Source organism: Pseudophryne corroboree, chromosome 8 (assembly GCF_028390025.1).
Source record: "Pseudophryne corroboree isolate aPseCor3 chromosome 8, aPseCor3.hap2, whole genome shotgun sequence".
NCBI lineage: Eukaryota > Metazoa > Chordata > Amphibia > Anura > Myobatrachidae > Pseudophryne > Pseudophryne corroboree.
In genome coordinates this window covers 214,192,110-214,208,484 of record NC_086451.1, presented here as the reverse complement: position 1 = coordinate 214,208,484, position 16,375 = coordinate 214,192,110, and positions in this window count along the sequence as shown.

Sequence of the window (16,375 nt, the reverse complement as noted above, 5' to 3'; positions counted from 1 at the left end):
GGGGTCATTATTTGTGTATATGGCAATGCTGGGGGTCATTATTTGTGTATATGGCACTGCTGGGGGTCATTATTTGGGTATCTGTTACTGCTGGATGGCATGATATTGTTATCTGGCTCTGCTGGGGGTCATTATTTGTGTATATGGCAATGCTGGGGGTCATTATTTGTGTATATGGCACTGCTGGGGGTCATTATTTGTGCATATGGCACTGCTGGGGGTCATTATTTGGGTATCTGTTACTGCTGGGTGGCATGATACTGTTATCTGGCTCTGCTGGGGTCATTATTTGTGTATATGGCAATGCTGGGGGTCATTATTTGTGTATATGGCACTGCTGGGGGTCATTATTTGGGTATCTGTTAATGCTGGGTGGCAAGATATTGTTATCTGGCTCTGCTGGGGGTCATTATTTGTGTATATGGCAATGCTGGGGGTCATTATTTGTGTATATGGCACTGCTGGGGGTCATTATTTGTGTATATGGCACTGCTGGGGGTCATTACTGGGGTATATGTTACTGCTGGGTGGCTTGATATTGTTATCTGGCTCTGCTGGGGGTCATTATTTGTGTATATGGCACAGCTGGGGGTCATTATTTGTGTATCTGCCACTGCTGAGTGTCATTATTTGGGTATCTGTCACTGCTGGGGGTCATTATTTGGGTATCTGGCACTGCTGGGGGTCATTATTTGGGTATCTGTTACTGCTGGGTGGCATGATATTGTTATCTGGCTCTGCTGGGGGTCATTATTTGTGTATATGGCACTGCTGAGTGTCATTATTTGGGTATCTGTCACTGCTGGGGGTCATTATTTGGGTATCTGGCACTGTTGGGGGTCATTATTTGGGTATCTGGCACTGCCGGGTGTCATTATTTGGGTATCTGTCACTGCTGGGGTCATTATTTGGGTATCTGTCACTGCTGGGGGTCATTATTTGGGTATATGGCACTGCTGGGGGTCATTATTAAGGTTGTTTGAAATCAAAATGAAATGTAAAATCTATATAACTTGTTTATTTTTTAAGATTTTTTTTCAGAGATGTCCAAGGAAGAAGCAAGTAGGCTTTCCCTATCCGCACAGGAAGAAGAATCATCTGAAAAACAACAAGAACCCTCACCAACCGTCCATGGCAGAGTTTCCCATGAAGAAGCGGAATCCGGAGAAGAATACAGCAGCAGGGCACCCAACTTCACAGATGGAGAAACGGACATCCTAATTAATCAGGTTGTTCATCACTCCTTTCAACTTTTTGGATCGCCGGCAAGAAATGTTCATCACCGATTCAAGGGCACAACGTGGCAGGAAATCGCGGATGCAGTTTCTTCGGAAGGTGGCTTCCAGCGAAGCACCGAAAGTTGCAAGAAGAGGTTACGCGACTGCAGAAGATCCATCAATGGCAAGATCCAAAAAGGACAAAAATTACACAATGATTGGGAAAAGAAGATGGAGAACTACTTCGTGATTGTGCAGGAAGAAATGCCAGGAACCAGTGCACAAGGTATGTTTTAAAAAAACATATATATATACTGTAATTAGATTTTTTTTTTCTACAATTAATTAATCTTTTTTAATAACATCAATACATTTTTATTTCAAAAGGAGCATCAAAAGATTCAACACCATCTAAACATCGCACGCCACAAGCGGAAACAACGCCAAAGAAGAAATCAAAATCTCAGAGAGGTGATTTAAAGAACATACGGTAGTTAATATTTTGGTTTTATGTTACAAAAAAAAAAACCCTATAAGATACAGTATATCTTATAGTGTTTTTTTTTTTTTTTGTAACATAAAACCAAAATATTAACTACCGTATGTTCTTTAAATCAATATTACAGATTCCACTGTCAAGGCAAAGAGAAGAGTTTCTTTTGGATATACCACAACTGGAGGAGGTGCTGGGGAGACAGGTAAGCCATTTTTGTGAGCAGCAAATTAACACTGTGAGTACATGTATATCTGCCAATGGGGGCATACCTGTAGCTGGGACTGGTTGTGTATCTTTAGCTGGTGTCGTTTCTAGCACTGTGTGCATTTTTTTTTATTATGTATTTTATATATTTAAAATTTTAGAGACAGAGAGACAGCAGACAATCTCGCCGATTGAGTCAACACTGCAAGCAGCGCCACTTGAAGAAGAATCATCCCAGAGGCACCCACACCCAGTGCACGAAGAGACCTCATCCCAACAGCCACTGCCAGAAGAAACTTCACCCCAGAGGCACCCACACCCGGTGCACGAAGAGACCTCATCCCAACAGCCACTGCCAGAAGAAACTTCACCCCAGAGGCACCCACACCCGGTGCACGAAGAAACCTCATCCCAACAGCCACTGCCAGAAGAAACTTCATCCCAGAGGCACCCACAGCCACTGCTAGAAGAAGAAATATCATCACCACAGAGGAACCCTCCATTTGAAGACCAGAATATTGTTCAAAGCACAGAGCAAATTCCGGACATGGAAACATCAGGCAGTGTACAAGAAGTCCTTGAATCTCCAACACAGCAAGCTATGCGAGAAGGTAGCAATTTAATTTTTTCAATTAATTTAGGAGTGTTCAACTGCAATTTGTTGTTAAAAACTAAAATATTTACTTGTATTACAGATTCATCACTCAATCTAATACTGGAAGCTTTAAAGACCATGGAGCAACGTAGAGCTGAAGAAAGCCAAAGGATTAATAGTCGTTTGGACAACATGGAGCAGCACATCGACCAGATCAAGACAGCGGTTGTTCAACAAAATGACGCAATGATATCGCTGGGCCGATACTACGATCAACTTGTCTCAGCACATATGTCGGTGGTTGGACATTGCAAGAGCATGCAGCAGGAGATTGAAGAGATTAGCACCAAACAAAATGAACAGAGGGAAGGACAATCGAATCAGGACCAACTCTGTCGACAACAGAATGATTCTCTGGAACATATTTCATTGCAATGCCAACAGATTGTAACAGGCCTACAAAACATGCTACTGTGGCAACAACAGTGCAACGCAAACACAAGCATGATTGCAACAAACCTGCAGCTGATGACAGACGAAGGAAGAAGATTGCACTGCACCACAGCAAGCAGAACAAAGTTCAGAAGTCACAACACCATCAAACAGAACATTAATTGATGAAGAAAGGTATGCTCAAGAAGGAGATCTGGCTTTCCAAAGAGCATTGTCAGTTTTGAGACTGCAGCGCCAAAGGTCAGAAGAATTGGAGCAGTCCATAATACAGCAGGAGATGTGGAACAGAGCACAGCAGGAGATGTTAGCACAAGCACAGGCTGAGATGTGGAACAGAGCCCAAGAGGAGCATGCCAGAGCCCAGGAGGAGCATGCCAGAGCCCAGGAGGAGCCGTCCAGAGCCCAGGAGGAGCCGTCCAGAGCCCAGGAGGAGCCGTCCACACAAGCAAAGTAGACGGCCACAACAGCAAAGTAGCCTGCTAATCAAGGACAGAGGCTGGTATAGAGCTCGGCAGAGGACTTGCTAAGGGTAAATAGTCTAAATCTTTTATCTTTCTTTTCTCCCCAAGATAGGTTTGTTTCTTTTGTGGTGTGCTAAGTTAGGGAAAGCAGAACAGCAAAGGGTCCAGGGGCAGTTAGGGACAAACAAAGCATGCTTTTCTAAAAACTGACTTGTCTTTTGTTCCCTTTTTAGCATAGCGACACCTGGCAAGACAGAATCAGCGAAGGGTCCAGTCTGCTAATCAAGGACAGAGGCTGGCATAGAGCTCGGCAGAGGACTTGCTAAGGGTAAATAGTCTAAATCTTTTGTCTTTCTTCCCCCCCCCCCCAAGTTAGGTTTGTTTCTTTTGTGGTGTGCTAAGTTAGGGAAAGCAGAACAGCAAAGGGTCCAGGGGCAGTTAGGGACAAACAAAGCATGCTTTTCTAAAAACAGACTTGTCTTTTGTTCCCTTTTGAGCATAGCGACACCTGGCAAGACAGAATCAGCGAATGGTCCAGTCTGCTAATCAAGGACAGCGGCTGTCATAGAGCTCGGCAGAGGACTTGCTAAGGGTAAATAGTCCAATTCTTTTGTCTTTCTTTCCCCCCCCCCAAGTTAGGTTTGTTTCTTTTGTGGTGTGCTAAGTTAGGGAAAGCAGAACAGCAAAGGGTCCAGGGGCAGTTAGGGACAAACAAAGTATGCTTTTCTAAAAACTGACTTGTCTTTTGTTCCCTTTTTAGCATAGCGACACCTGGCAAGACAGAATCAGCGAAGGGTCCAGTCTGCTAATCAAGGACAGAGGCTGTCATAGAGCTCGGCAGAGGACTTGCTAAGGGTAAATAGTCTAAATCTTTTGTATTCCTCCCCCCCCCCCAAGTTAGGTTTGTTTCTTTTGTGGTGTGCTAAGCTAGGGAAAGCAGAACAGCAAAGGGTCCAGGGGCAGTTAGGGACAAACAAAGCATGCTTTTCTAAAAACTGACTTGGCTTTTGTTCCCTTTTTAGCATAGCGACACCTGGCAAGACAGAATCAGCGAAGGGTCCAGTCTGCTAATCAAGGACAGAGGCTGGCATAGAGCTCGGCAGAGGACTTGCTAAGGGTAAATAGTCTAAATCTTTTGTCTTTCTTTCCCCCCCCAAGTTAGGTTTGTTTCTTTTGTGGTATGCTAAGTTAGGGAAAGCAGAACAGCAAAGGGTCCAGGGGCGGTTAGGGACAAACAAAGCATGCTTTTCTAAAAACTGACTTGTCTTTTGTTCCCTTTTTAGCATAGCGACACCTGGCAAGACAGAATCAGCGAAGGGTCCAGTCTGCTAATCAAGAACAGAGGCTGGCATAGAGCTCGGCAGAGGACTTGCTAAGGGTAAATAGTCTAAATCTTTGGTCTTTCTCCCCCCCCCCCAAGATAGGTTTGTTTCTTTTGTGGTGTGCTAAGTTAGGGAAAGCAGAACAGCAAAGGGTCCAGGGGCAGTTAGGGACAAACAAAGCATGCTTTTCTAAAAACTGACTTGTCTTTTGTTCCCTTTTTAGCATAGCGACACCTGGCAAGACATAATCAGCGAAGGGTCCAGTCTGCTAATCAAGGACAGAGGCTGGCATAGAGCTCGGCAGAGGACTTGCTAAGGGTAAATAGTCTAAATCTTTTGTCTTTCTTCCCCCCCCAAGTTAGGTTTGTTTCTTTTGTGGTGTGCTAAGTTAGGGAAAGCAGAACAGCAAAGGGTCCAGGGGCAGTTAGGGACAAACAAAGCATGCTTTTCTAAAAACTGACTTGTCTTTTGTTCCCTTTTTAGCGTAGCGACACCTGGCAAGACTTAATCAGCGAAGGGTCCAGTCTGCTAATCAAGGACAGAGGCTGGCATAGAGCTCGGCAGAGGACTTGCTAAGGGTAAATAGTCTAAATCTTTGGTCTTTCTCCCCCCCCCCAAGATAGGTTTGTTTCTTTTGTGGTGTGCTAAGTTATGGAAAGCAGAACAGCAAAGGGTCCAGGGGCAGTTAGGGACAAACAAAGCATGCTTTTCTAAAAACTGACTTGGCTTTTGTTCCCTTTTTAGCAGAGCGACACCTGGCAAGACAGAATCAGCGAAGGGTCCAGTCTGCTAATCAAGGACAGAGGCTGGCATAGAGCTCGGCAGAGGACTTGCTAAGGGTAAATAGTCTAAATCTTTTGTCTTTCTTCCCCCCCCCCTCCCCAAGTTAGGTTTGTTTCTTTTGTGGTGTGCTAAGTTAGGGAAAGCAGAACAGCAAAGGGTCCAGGGGCAGTTAGGGACAAACAAAGCATGCTTTTCTAAAAACTGACTTGCCTTTTGTTCCCTTTTTAGCATAGCGACACCTGGCAAGACAGAATCAGCGAAGGGTCCAGTCTGCTAATCAAGGACAGAGGCTGGCATAGAGCTCGGCAGAGGACTTGCTAAGGGTAAATAGTCTAAATCTTTTGTCTTTCTTCCCCCCCCAAGTTAGGTTTGTTTCTTTTGTGGTGTGCTAAGTTAGGGAAAGCAGAACAGCAAAGGGTCCAGGGGCAGTTAGGGACAAACAAAGCATGCTTTTCTAAAAACTGACTTGTCTTTTGTTCCCTTTTTAGCATAGCGACACCTGGCAAGACAGAATCAGCGAAGGGTCCAGTCTGCTAATCAAGGACAGAGGCTGTCATAGAGCTCGGCAGAGGACTTGCTAAGGGTAAATAGTCTAAATCTTTTGTATTTCTCCCCCCCCCCAAGTTAGGTTTGTTTCTTTTGTGGTGTGCTAAGCTAGGGAAAGCAGAACAGCAAAGGGTCCAGGGGCAGTTAGGGACAAACAAAGCATGCTTTTCTAAAAACTGACTTGTCTTTTGTTCCCTTTTTAGCATAGCGACACCTGGCAAGACAGAATCAGCGAAGGGTCCAGTCTGCTAATCAAGGACAGAGGCTGGCATAGAGCTCGGCAGAGGACTTGCTAAGGGTAAATAGTCTAAATCTTTTGTCTTTCTTCCCCCCCCCAAGTTAGGTTTGTTTCTTTTGTGGTATGCTAAGTTAGGGAAAGCAGAACAGCAAAGGGTCCAGGGGCGGTTAGGGACAAACAAAGCATGCTTTTCTAAAAACTGACTTGTCTTTTGTTCCCTTTTTAGCATAGCGACACCTGGCAAGACAGAATCAGCGAAGGGTCCAGTCTGCTAATCAAGAACAGAGGCTGGCATAGAGCTCGGCAGAGGACTTGCTAAGGGTAAATAGTCTAAATCTTTGGTCTTTCTCCCCCCCCCAAGATAGGTTTGTTTCTTTTGTGGTGTGCTAAGTTATGGAAAGCAGAACAGCAAAGGGTCCAGGGGCGGTTAGGGACAAACAAAGCATGCTTTTCTAAAAACTGACTTGGCTTTTGTTCCCTTTTTAGCAGAGCGACACCTGGCAAGACAGAATCAGCGAAGGGTCCAGTCTGCTAATCAAGGACAGAGGCTGGCATAGAGCTCGGCAGAGGACTTGCTAAGGGTAAATAGTCTAAATCTTTTGTCTTTCTTCCCCCCCCCCTCCCCAAGTTAGGTTTGTTTCTTTTGTGGTGTGCTAAGTTAGGGAAAGCAGAACAGCAAAGGGTCCAGGGGCAGTTAGGGACAAACAAAGCATGCTTTTCTAAAAACTGACTTGCCTTTTGTTCATTTTTTAGCATAGCGACACCTGGCAAGACAGAATCAGCGAAGGGTCCAGTCTGCTAATCAAGGACAGAGGCTGGCATAGAGCTCGGCAGAGGACTTGCTAAGGGTAAATAGTCTAAATCTTTTGTCTTTCTTCCCCCCCCCAAGTTAGGTTTGTTTCTTTTGTGGTGTGCTAAGTTAGGGAAAGCAGAACAGCAAAGGGTCCAGGGGCAGTTAGGGACAAACAAAGCATGCTTTTCTAAAAACTGACTTGTCTTTTGTTCCCTTTTTAGCATAGCGACACCTGGCAAGACAGAATCAGCGAAGGGTCCAGTCTGCTAATCAAGGACAGAGGCTGTCATAGAGCTCGGCAGAGGACTTGCTAAGGGTAAATAGTCTAAATCTTTTGTATTTCTCCCCCCCCCCAAGTTAGGTTTGTTTCTTTTGTGGTGTGCTAAGCTAGGGAAAGCAGAACAGCAAAGGGTCCAGGGGCAGTTAGGGACAAACAAAGCATGCTTTTCTAAAAACTGACTTGTCTTTTGTTCCCTTTTTAGCATAGCGACACCTGGCAAGACAGAATCAGCGAAGGGTCCAGTCTGCTAATCAAGGACAGAGGCTGGCATAGAGCTCGGCAGAGGACTTGCTAAGGGTAAATAGTCTAAATCTTTTGTCTTTCTTCCCCCCCCCAAGTTAGGTTTGTTTCTTTTGTGGTATGCTAAGTTAGGGAAAGCAGAACAGCAAAGGGTCCAGGGGCGGTTAGGGACAAACAAAGCATGCTTTTCTAAAAACTGACTTGTCTTTTGTTCCCTTTTTAGCATAGCGACACCTGGCAAGACAGAATCAGCGAAGGGTCCAGTCTGCTAATCAAGAACAGAGGCTGGCATAGAGCTCGGCAGAGGACTTGCTAAGGGTAAATAGTCTAAATCTTTGGTCTTTCCCCCCCCCCCAAGATAGGTTTGTTTCTTTTGTGGTGTGCTAAGTTAGGGAAAGCAGAACAGCAAAGGGTCCAGGGGCAGTTAGGGACAAACAAAGCATGCTTTTCTAAAAACTGACTTGTCTTTTGTTCCCTTTTTAGCATAGCGACACCTGGCAAGACATAATCAGCGAAGGGTCCAGTCTGCTAATCAAGGACAGAGGCTGGCATAGAGCTCGGCAGAGGACTTGCTAAGGGTAAATAGTCTAAATCTTTGGTCTTTCTTCCCCCCCCCAAGATAGGTTTGTTTCTTTTGTGGTGTGCTAAGTTATGGAAAGCAGAACAGCAAAGGGTCCAGGGGCAGTTAGGGACAAACAAAGCATGCTTTTCTAAAAACTGACTTGGCTTTTGTTCCCTTTTTAGCATAGCGACACCTGGCAAGACAGAATCAGCGAAGGGTCCAGTCTGCTAATCAAGGACAGAGGCTGGCATAGAGCTCGGCAGAGGACTTGCTAAGGGTAAATAGTCTAAATCTTTTGTCTTTCTTCCCCCCCCCCCCAAGTTAGGTTTGTTTCTTTTGTGGTGTGCTAAGTTAGGGAAAGCAGAACAGCAAGGGGTCCAGGGGCAGTTAGGGACAAACAAAGCATGCTTTTCTAAAAACTGACTTGGCTTTTGTTCCCTTTTTAGCATAGCGACACCTGGCAAGACAGAATCAGCGAAGGGTCCAGTCTGCTAATCAAGGACAGAGGCTGGCATAGAGCTCGGCAGAGGACTTGCTAAGGGTAAATAGTTCAATCTTTTGTCTTTCTCCCCCCCCCCAAGTTAGGTTTGTTTCTTTTGTGGTGTGCTGCTAAGTTAGGGAAAGCAGAACAGCAAAGGGTCCAGGGGCAGTTAGGGACAAACAAAGCATGCTTTTCTAAAAACTGACTTGTCTTTTGTTCCATTTTAGCAAAGCGACACCTGGCAAGACAGAATCAGCGAATGGTCAAGTCTGCTAATCAGGGACAGAGGCTGGCATAGAGCTCGGCAGAGGACTTGCTAAGGTTAAATAGTCTAAATCTCTGGTCTTTCTCCCCCCCCCCCCCCAAGATAGGTTTGTTTCTTTTGTGGTGTGCTAAGTTAGGGAAAACAGAACAGCAAAGGGTCCAGGGGCAGTTAGGGACAAACAAAGTATGCTTTTCTAAAAACTGACTAGTCTTTTGTTCCCTTTTTAGCATAGCGACACCTGGCAAGACAGAATCAGCGAAGGGTCCAGTCTGCTAATCAAGGACAGAGGCTGTCATAGAGCTCGGCAGAGGACTTGCTAAGGGTAAATAGTCTAAATCTTTTGTCTTTCTTCCCCCCCCCCCAAGTTAGGTTTGTTTCTTTTGTGGTGTGCTAAGCTAGGGAAAGCAGAACAGCAAAGGGTCCAGGGGCAGTTAGGGACAAACAAAGCATGCTTTTCTAAAAACTGACTTGTCTTTTGTTCCCTTTTTAGCATAGCGACACCTGGCAAGACAGAATCAGCGAAGGGTCCAGTCTGCTAATCAAGGACAGAGGCTGTCATAGAGCTCGGCAGAGGACTTGCTAAGGGTAAATAGTCTAAATCTTTTGTCTTTCTTCCCCCCCCCCAAGTTAGGTTTGTTTCTTTTGTGGTGTGCTAAGCTAGGGAAAGCAGAACAGCAAAGGGTCCAGGGGCAGTTAGGGACAAACAAAGCATGCTTTTCTAAAAACTGACTTGTCTTTTGTTCCCTTTTTAGCATAGCGACACCTGGCAAGACAGAATCAGCGAAGGGTCCAGTCTGCTAATCAAGGACAGAGGCTGGCATAGAGCTCGGCAGAGGACTTGCTAAGGGTAAATAGTCTAAATCTTTTGTCTTTCTTCCCCCCCCCAAGTTAGGTTTGTTTCTTTTGTGGTGTGCTAAGTTAGGGAAAGCAGAACAGCAAAGGGTCCAGGGGCAGTTAGGGACAAACAAAGCATGCTTTTCTAAAAACTGACTTGTCTTTTGTTCCCTTTTTAGCATAGCGACACCTGGCAAGACAGAATCAGCGAAGGGTCCAGTCTGCTAATCAAGGACAGAGGCTGTCATAGAGCTCGGCAGAGGACTTGCTAAGGGTAAATAGTCTAAATCTTTTGTATTTCTCCCCCCCCCCAAGTTAGGTTTGTTTCTTTTGTGGTGTGCTAAGCTAGGGAAAGCAGAACAGCAAAGGGTCCAGGGGCAGTTAGGGACAAACAAAGCATGCTTTTCTAAAAACTGACTTGTCTTTTGTTCCCTTTTTAGCATAGCGACACCTGGCAAGACAGAATCAGCGAAGGGTCCAGTCTGCTAATCAAGGACAGAGGCTGGCATAGAGCTCGGCAGAGGACTTGCTAAGGGTAAATAGTCTAAATCTTTTGTCTTTCTTCCCCCCCCCAAGTTAGGTTTGTTTCTTTTGTGGTATGCTAAGTTAGGGAAAGCAGAACAGCAAAGGGTCCAGGGGCGGTTAGGGACAAACAAAGCATGCTTTTCTAAAAACTGACTTGTCTTTTGTTCCCTTTTTAGCATAGCGACACCTGGCAAGACAGAATCAGCGAAGGGTCCAGTCTGCTAATCAAGAACAGAGGCTGGCATAGAGCTCGGCAGAGGACTTGCTAAGGGTAAATAGTCTAAATCTTTGGTCTTTCTCCCCCCCCCAAGATAGGTTTGTTTCTTTTGTGGTGTGCTAAGTTATGGAAAGCAGAACAGCAAAGGGTCCAGGGGCGGTTAGGGACAAACAAAGCATGCTTTTCTAAAAACTGACTTGGCTTTTGTTCCCTTTTTAGCAGAGCGACACCTGGCAAGACAGAATCAGCGAAGGGTCCAGTCTGCTAATCAAGGACAGAGGCTGGCATAGAGCTCGGCAGAGGACTTGCTAAGGGTAAATAGTCTAAATCTTTTGTCTTTCTTCCCCCCCCCCTCCCCAAGTTAGGTTTGTTTCTTTTGTGGTGTGCTAAGTTAGGGAAAGCAGAACAGCAAAGGGTCCAGGGGCAGTTAGGGACAAACAAAGCATGCTTTTCTAAAAACTGACTTGCCTTTTGTTCATTTTTTAGCATAGCGACACCTGGCAAGACAGAATCAGCGAAGGGTCCAGTCTGCTAATCAAGGACAGAGGCTGGCATAGAGCTCGGCAGAGGACTTGCTAAGGGTAAATAGTCTAAATCTTTTGTCTTTCTTCCCCCCCCCAAGTTAGGTTTGTTTCTTTTGTGGTGTGCTAAGTTAGGGAAAGCAGAACAGCAAAGGGTCCAGGGGCAGTTAGGGACAAACAAAGCATGCTTTTCTAAAAACTGACTTGTCTTTTGTTCCCTTTTTAGCATAGCGACACCTGGCAAGACAGAATCAGCGAAGGGTCCAGTCTGCTAATCAAGGACAGAGGCTGTCATAGAGCTCGGCAGAGGACTTGCTAAGGGTAAATAGTCTAAATCTTTTGTATTTCTCCCCCCCCCCAAGTTAGGTTTGTTTCTTTTGTGGTGTGCTAAGCTAGGGAAAGCAGAACAGCAAAGGGTCCAGGGGCAGTTAGGGACAAACAAAGCATGCTTTTCTAAAAACTGACTTGTCTTTTGTTCCCTTTTTAGCATAGCGACACCTGGCAAGACAGAATCAGCGAAGGGTCCAGTCTGCTAATCAAGGACAGAGGCTGGCATAGAGCTCGGCAGAGGACTTGCTAAGGGTAAATAGTCTAAATCTTTTGTCTTTCTTCCCCCCCCCAAGTTAGGTTTGTTTCTTTTGTGGTATGCTAAGTTAGGGAAAGCAGAACAGCAAAGGGTCCAGGGGCGGTTAGGGACAAACAAAGCATGCTTTTCTAAAAACTGACTTGTCTTTTGTTCCCTTTTTAGCATAGCGACACCTGGCAAGACAGAATCAGCGAAGGGTCCAGTCTGCTAATCAAGAACAGAGGCTGGCATAGAGCTCGGCAGAGGACTTGCTAAGGGTAAATAGTCTAAATCTTTGGTCTTTCCCCCCCCCCCAAGATAGGTTTGTTTCTTTTGTGGTGTGCTAAGTTAGGGAAAGCAGAACAGCAAAGGGTCCAGGGGCAGTTAGGGACAAACAAAGCATGCTTTTCTAAAAACTGACTTGTCTTTTGTTCCCTTTTTAGCATAGCGACACCTGGCAAGACATAATCAGCGAAGGGTCCAGTCTGCTAATCAAGGACAGAGGCTGGCATAGAGCTCGGCAGAGGACTTGCTAAGGGTAAATAGTCTAAATCTTTGGTCTTTCTTCCCCCCCCCAAGATAGGTTTGTTTCTTTTGTGGTGTGCTAAGTTATGGAAAGCAGAACAGCAAAGGGTCCAGGGGCAGTTAGGGACAAACAAAGCATGCTTTTCTAAAAACTGACTTGGCTTTTGTTCCCTTTTTAGCATAGCGACACCTGGCAAGACAGAATCAGCGAAGGGTCCAGTCTGCTAATCAAGGACAGAGGCTGGCATAGAGCTCGGCAGAGGACTTGCTAAGGGTAAATAGTCTAAATCTTTTGTCTTTCTTCCCCCCCCCCCCAAGTTAGGTTTGTTTCTTTTGTGGTGTGCTAAGTTAGGGAAAGCAGAACAGCAAGGGGTCCAGGGGCAGTTAGGGACAAACAAAGCATGCTTTTCTAAAAACTGACTTGGCTTTTGTTCCCTTTTTAGCATAGCGACACCTGGCAAGACAGAATCAGCGAAGGGTCCAGTCTGCTAATCAAGGACAGAGGCTGGCATAGAGCTCGGCAGAGGACTTGCTAAGGGTAAATAGTTCAATCTTTTGTCTTTCTCCCCCCCCCCAAGTTAGGTTTGTTTCTTTTGTGGTGTGCTGCTAAGTTAGGGAAAGCAGAACAGCAAAGGGTCCAGGGGCAGTTAGGGACAAACAAAGCATGCTTTTCTAAAAACTGACTTGTCTTTTGTTCCATTTTAGCAAAGCGACACCTGGCAAGACAGAATCAGCGAATGGTCAAGTCTGCTAATCAGGGACAGAGGCTGGCATAGAGCTCGGCAGAGGACTTGCTAAGGTTAAATAGTCTAAATCTCTGGTCTTTCTCCCCCCCCCCCCCCCCCAAGATAGGTTTGTTTCTTTTGTGGTGTGCTAAGTTAGGGAAAACAGAACAGCAAAGGGTCCAGGGGCAGTTAGGGACAAACAAAGTATGCTTTTCTAAAAACTGACTAGTCTTTTGTTCCCTTTTTAGCATAGCGACACCTGGCAAGACAGAATCAGCGAAGGGTCCAGTCTGCTAATCAAGGACAGAGGCTGTCATAGAGCTCGGCAGAGGACTTGCTAAGGGTAAATAGTCTAAATCTTTTGTCTTTCTTCCCCCCCCCCCAAGTTAGGTTTGTTTCTTTTGTGGTGTGCTAAGCTAGGGAAAGCAGAACAGCAAAGGGTCCAGGGGCAGTTAGGGACAAACAAAGCATGCTTTTCTAAAAACTGACTTGTCTTTTGTTCCCTTTTTAGCATAGCGACACCTGGCAAGACAGAATCAGCGAAGGGTCCAGTCTGCTAATCAAGGACAGAGGCTGTCATAGAGCTCGGCAGAGGACTTGCTAAGGGTAAATAGTCTAAATCTTTTGTCTTTCTTCCCCCCCCCCAAGTTAGGTTTGTTTCTTTTGTGGTGTGCTAAGCTAGGGAAAGCAGAACAGCAAAGGGTCCAGGGGCAGTTAGGGACAAACAAAGCATGCTTTTCTAAAAACTGACTTGTCTTTTGTTCCCTTTTTAGCATAGCGACACCTGGCAAGACAGAATCAGCGAAGGGTCAAGTCTGCTAATCAGGGACAGAGGCTGTCATAGAGCTCGGCAGAGGACTTGCTAAGGGTAAATAGTCCAATTCTTTTGTCTTTCTTCCCCCCCCCCCCAAGTTAGGTTTGTTTCTTTTGTGGTGTGCTAAGTTAGGGAAAGCAGAACAGCAAAGGGTCCAGGGGCAGTTAGGGACAAACAAAGTATGCTTTTCTAAAAACTGACGTCTTTTGTTCCCTTTTTAGCATAGCGACACCTGGCAAGACAGAATCAGCGAAGGGTCCAGTCTGCTAATCAAGGACAGAGGCTGTCATAGAGCTCGGCAGAGGACTTGCTAAGGGTAAATAGTCTAAATCTTTTGTCTTTCTTCCCCCCCCCCAAGTTAGGTTTGTTTCTTTTGTGGTGTGCTAAGCTAGGGAAAGCAGAACAGCAAAGGGTCCAGGGGCAGTTAGGGACTAACAAAGCATGCTTTTCTAAAAACTGACTTGTCTTTTGTTCCCTTTTTAGCATAGCGACACCTGGCAAGACAGAATCAGCGAAGGGTCCAGTCTGCTAATCAAGGACAGAGGCTGGCATAGAGCTCGGCAGAGGACTTGCTAAGGGTAAATAGTCTAAATCTTTTGTCTTTCTTTCCCCCCCCAAGTTAGGTTTGTTTCTTTTGTGGTGTGCTAAGTTAGGGAAAGCAGAACAGCAAAGGGTCCAGGGGCAGTTAGGGACAAACAAAGCATGCTTTTCTAAAAACTGACTTGTCTTTTGTTCCCTTTTTAGCATAGCGACACCTGGCAAGACAGAATCAGCGAAGGGTCAAGTCTGCTAATCAGGGACAGAGGCTGGCATAGAGCTCGGCCGAGGACTTGCTAAGGTTAAATAGTCTAAATATTTGGTCTTTCTCCCCCCCCCCCCCAAGATAGGTTTGATTCTTTTGTGGTGTGCTAAGTTAGGGAAAGCAGAACAGCAAAGGGTCCAGGGGCATTTAGGGACAAACAAAGCATGCTTTTCTAAAAACTGACTTGGCTTTTGTTCCCTTTTTAGCATAGCGACACCTGGCAAGACAGAATCAGCGAAGGGTCCAGTCTGCTAATCAAGGACAGAGGCTGGCATAGAGCTCGGCAGAGGACTTGCTAAGGGTAAATAGTCTAAATCTTTTGTCTTTCTTTCCCCCCCCCCCCAAGTTAGGTTTGTTTCTTTTGTGGTGTGCTAAGTTAGGGAAAGCAGAACAGCAAAGGGTCCAGGGGCAGTTAGGGACAAACAAAGCATGCTTTTCTAAAAACTGACTTGTCTTTTGTTCCCTTTTTAGCATAGCGACACCTGGCAAGACATAATCAGCGAAGGGTCCAGTCTGCTAATCAAGGACAGAGGCTGGCATAGAGCTCGGCAGAGGACTTGCTAAGGGTAAATAGTCTAAATCTTTGGTCTTTCTTCCCCCCCCCCAAGATAGGTTTGTTTCTTTTGTGGTGTGCTAAGTTATGGAAAGCAGAACAGCAAAGGGTCCAGGGGCAGTTAGGGACAAACAAAGCATGCTTTTCTAAAAACTGACTTGGCTTTTGTTCCCTTTTTAGCATAGCGACACCTGGTAAGACAGAATCAGCGAAGGGTCCAGTCTGCTAATCAAGGACAGAGGCTGGCATAGAGCTCGGCAGAGGACTTGCTAAGGGTAAATAGTCTAAATCTTTTGTCTTTCTTTCCCCCCCCAAGTTAGGTTTGTTTCTTTTGTGGTGTGCTAAGTTAGGGAAAGCAGAACAGCAAAGGGTCCAGGGGCAGTTAGGGACAAACAAAGCATGCTTTTCTAAAAACTGACTTGTCTTTTGTTCCCTTTTTAGCATAGCGACACCTGGCAAGACAGAATCAGCGAAGGGTCAAGTCTGCTAATCAGGGACAGAGGCTGGCATAGAGCTCGGCCGAGGACTTGCTAAGGTTAAATAGTCTAAATCTTTGGTCTTTCTCCCCCCCCCCCCCCCCCAAGATAGGTTTGTTTCTTTTGTGGTGTGCTAAGTTAGGGAAAGCAGAACAGCAAAGGGTCCAGGGGCAGTTAGGGACAAACAAAGCATGCTTTTCTAAAAACTGACTTGGCTTTTGTTCCCTTTTTAGCATAGCGACACCTGGCAAGACAGAATCAGCGAAGGGTCCAGTCTGCTAATCAAGGACAGAGGCTGGCATAGAGCTCGGCAGAGGACTTGCTAAGGGTAAATAGTCTAAATCTTTTGTCTTTCTTTCCCCCCCCAAGTTAGGTTTGTTTCTTTTGTGGTGTGCTAAGTTAGGGAAAGCAGAACAGCAAAGGGTCCAGGGGCAGTTAGGGACAAACAAAGCATGCTTTTCTAAAAACTGACTTGTCTTTTGTTCCCTTTTTAGCATAGCGACACCTGGCAAGACATAATCAGCGAAGGGTCCAGTCTGCTAATCAAGGACAGAGGCTGGCATAGAGCTCGGCAGAGGACTTGCTAAGGGTAAATAGTCTAAATCTTTGGTCTTTCTCCCCCCCCCCCAAGATAGGTTTGTTTCTTTTGTGGTGTGCTAAGTTATGGAAAGCAGAACAGCAAAGGGTCCAGGGGCAGTTAGGGACAAACAAAGCATGCTTTTCTAAAAACTGACTTGGCTTTTGTTCCCTTTTTAGCATAGCGACACCTGGCAAGACAGAATCAGCGAAGGGTCCAGTCTGCTAATCAAGGACAGAGGCTGGCATAGAGCTCGGCAGAGGACTTGCTAAGGGTAAATAGTCTAAATCTTTTGTCTTTCTCCC